A 4,333-nucleotide genomic window follows, 5' to 3' on the forward strand; every position below is an offset into this window, starting at 1 on the left:
GTTTTTACACTTAAAAAGAGACTCCTGAAAAACCTTGAGGCTGCTAAATTTTCACTGAAAGGTAAGGAAAGGCCACAATGAAACATTTTGTGTGTAGCTACCCACTTTATTTAACCTATTTTTAAAACGATGCTACTTTTCCCCACCAGTGGGGGTTTTTTTCTGAGCAAACATCATGGATTGTGACCACTTCCACTTACTAGCACTAGCAGAATCCGCATTTATAGATTATTCTAATCTAAAAGCATAGAATTATTACTTATACAAATACAGCAATAAGTAGAAGCAGTAGACTTATTCTTTACGGTACAGCCACTGTCCATATAGCAATCGTCCTATGTTCTTATCCATTACTTAGACATCCCATCCCCTTCTTCTCCAAGACACCTGCACTGTCTCCATTTTTCATGTCTCTTGCGCACCAAGAATTTCCCCACTCTCCTCCCAATTTCCTAGAACCAAGCACAGGAAACTTTAAAATAAGCAAATAAACATGCCTGCAAGAAAGTCGTCTTGCTCTCATTTCAGTACCTGTACCCAGTACCAGTAAGAAGCAATTGCAGACAAGCAATTATGGCTAAGCCCTGGGATGAAGCATACTTGATACAGATCAACTATTTAAAGAATGTAAAAGGTACTAAACTCACATGCGCAATGAACAGACTTAAGACTGAACACATTTCAAGACCGGGTCATGGTCAAATTCGGATGCATTATCAGAGGTTTCAGAAGCCACACTTTGCACACACCAGACAATCTATTGCTAAAATATTAGCTCCCCATTGTAAAGAGGGGCTGCTAAGTACAAATCAAACATTTTAAGACTTCCACTCCTTTTTCTGTCCCCTTCCCAAGTAGCTTTATTGCACAGACACACAGCTGATCCATTCCTGAGCCAACATCCTCTTCTTTTTCCTTCCTTGTTCTTCCCTCCCCGGTTTCCCTTGAAGCAGATAGCTGCTGTGAAAAGCTTCAGCCCAAACAGCAAAACCCTGGCAGCAGCAGAGCTGAAGACGGGCCTCTGACAGTCCACGCCCATCCACACAGAAGGGACCCGTGGGGTTGCGTCTGGAAACCTGCTATCGTAAGAACCTACACTATATAATCTCACCCTGGCCAGAGACTCGCTGTGCTGGCCAAAACGATGTCTACAAGCTGATAAGAGTTAGTGTGACCAGCAACTACAAAGACTACCATATCCCAGCCTAATTAGGCTTTGGAGACACAGTTTGACTTGGGAGTTTTGTTGGTTTTTACCTCAGGAGAAAGAGCCTGAAGATGTTTGTTAACTGCTGTATGGATAATCACACAGATACTACCAAAGTTTTCACTGCTCTATTTAGGAGCAAGCTTTTCCACTCCTGCTCATCCTACCAGATACACCTGTTTGCCTGTCCCGAGAATTCAAACCGATGACTAACGCTACTGAAATCACAAGTTGAGCAAGATGCTAATAAACATTTTAAAAATCAAGTAATAGCAAGTTAGTAAAGCCAAACTAGACTTTCAAACACAGAGAGAAGTCATAGATAACTTTTTTTACCCCGAATGCTGTAGAGCAACCCAAGCAGAACAGCAATTCTGCTTAAATATCTGGGGGGGGGTAGCTTTTAGAGTAATTTTCATCTAGAAATGTGAAAATAGCAAGAATAAAAAAAAAAAACTAAAGAGGCTAAGTCAGAAAGATATGAAAGCTTAGGACCAAAATGACAGTATTGCACATAACAAAAGAGTAGAAGTGATTTTCAGGTGAGAGAAGACAACGAAAGGAAGGACAGAAAGGAGAAACAGAAGAACAATGAGCTAACATTGGGGGGGGGGGGCAAGAAGGTGCTTACTTAAATTTATAAAGCTTCTAACATAACCAAAAGTAGTAATTCCAATGAAAACCCAGAAATCCACCTGTTTCATCAGTGATATTGAAAATGCAAGAGAATTTAGTTTAAACTAGAAAACCAATTTAATTTGTTGCTTCATGTTGAGTCATAAGAGCAGAAGAGCTTGAAATGGCTTCCAAATACAGGGCTCTTACGTACAAGTGGGGCAGAAAAAGCTGCTGGCTCTGCTTATGCCTGGACATGCCACTGCCGCTGCCACTTGAATACAGGCAGCGTCAGAGCTGATGCACTAGTGCGAGTCTATGGGCTTCCTGCACCTGTAACTGAAGATGCTGAAGCGGTTCGAAGACAGGGGAAAAAAATTGAATTAGAGTACTAATCTGAAACCAGATTAAAGTTTGCAGCAGAAAGTCATAGTAGACTATGGCAGCTCAGAGTAGGGTGTAAGACACACGTGGGAGAGGCGTGACTACGCACAAATCCAGGGTTAAACCAGACCTGAAGGAATTAAAAAACCCACAAAACTAATCCTGCACCACTTAATAATTTTTAAAGTATTTCCAGATACCTAGTACTATCACGTAACAGGATGTCAAAGCAACAAAGCTGCACTTATCAGCTATGACCTTTCCATGAATCATGCCCAGTGAAGTTATCTATGTTCCAACAGCAACTGAAATAGTAATAAGCTTGTAAAGTTTACAGTGAACAGGATATAAGGAAAATAACCTAAGCACTTTGTCTTGCAAGTTTAACTCTACACTGTGTACAAACACACACGCTTCACGATAAGAATACTCACTCTCTACACTAGCTGTGAGTATATATGGTTCCATGAAATTAACACAATAGAAACCCATCTCTAGTAACAGAATACATTTTATTGTTTGCTCCGAGCACCTGAAATACCTCTAGAGTTTGGAACAGCCAAGGGCAGCGGGGGTTGAAACCTAACAGAGGTTCAAGATACCTACAACTTTTGAGAATGAGGTTTTGGAACTTATTTTTATATTTTATTTCAAAGATAGCAGCCTGACCACCATCAAGAAAACACTGGGGACACATCATGTTTTCCACAATGGCTTTAAGGAATTATCATAAGGAATGACTGTAAGTAATTTCTGCTCGCATTCATACGTTAGAATTTGGGAAGCTGTAACCGAACACAAGAGCAATCCTGTTTCACAAAGAAATCCCCCCCAACTTTAAAAAAAATAAAAGAAGAGATCGATATGCAGATGTTGGGAGGGAAGATTAAAGTTGGGGTCTATCAGTTACTATGGGGGACCCATCAGCTACTCTGCTGTCTCAGAGAAGAGCACAAGCCATACAAGGAAAATACTTCTAGAGTCCTTCAATCCAACCTTAATGTTTGGACTAAGCCAGAGCCTGAATTTTGGCAGACTGTACCTGTTTCCATTATTTCAGCCTGCTATACAGGCTCTGACATCAAAGCAACCATGTAAAATTCAGAAAGTTCTCTCAGAAGCTAGAAGAGAAAAAAACCCCAAAGTAGTAGCTTTCAGGAATCCATTTTTACTGATCACGGTGGCCTGCGATTGGACTGCATCACCTCTGAGCTCCCTTCCAGCTTTAATACTCTTCTTCATAACATCCAGTCCTAGCAACATTTGGTATCAACAAGTGATTGTGTTAATTACTTGGGAAATAGAAGAGTTGCCAGACTTATTGGATACTAAACAAATTGGTTCCCATCCACTTATTGTATTTAACAGTAACGGTAGCGAAAGAAAAACCACCAGCAACCACGAACATAAGCATACTTAGCTGTTTATAAAAAAAAAAATTAGATAAAATCATCTGCCAACAGCGTATCTATGTTTTCAAGGCTAAATCCTTCAAAAGACTTAAAAAAAAAGTAATCATATTACTTACTCCCCATTTCACAGGGGCTGACATTCTTTTAGATGGTCAATGTTAAATGAGCAAATTTATCTGAAAATTCAGAAGGGTCTGCAGCAGAACGGATATCTAGAATTGATGCCTACTGCTTCTGTTTGGAGAGAAAACTAGCATAACTGCAAAAAGCTTACTTCATTAAGAAAAAAAAAAAAAAGGTGGAGGGGGAAGGGAGAAGTACGAACCCAAGTCCAGCGTTTGAACTAGCGCCACTGGTGCCACAACACAGGAGCCCACCTAGTCTGCCTCCCCAGGGGTAGGCTGCTGAGCAGCCGTGCACCTGCAGGCAGCCGCCTTTCGATGGCTTTAGGGACGCCCCGGCGACGCCCCGTGCGGCTCCGAGCACGTGTAAGCTACAGCAGTGACATAAGACCGACGAGCACGGTGTAATGGTCACGACAGCAACGACCGCGGAGACTCACGCCCTCCAAAGCGGCGCCCGGCCCCTGGGGCCGCGAGACAGAGGAGCCGAAACCCTTCTCCCCCCCACCCGGGCGGAGAGATGCCCGGCTTCCCTCGGGGCGGCCCACGCCACGCGGGGCGCGGGCGTCGCCCCTCGCCTCAGGCAGGGAGCC

The sequence above is a fragment of the Pygoscelis adeliae genome, unplaced genomic scaffold (assembly GCF_000699105.1).
Source record: "Pygoscelis adeliae isolate BGI_AS28 unplaced genomic scaffold, ASM69910v1 Scaffold105, whole genome shotgun sequence".
NCBI classification, from domain to species: domain Eukaryota; kingdom Metazoa; phylum Chordata; class Aves; order Sphenisciformes; family Spheniscidae; genus Pygoscelis; species Pygoscelis adeliae.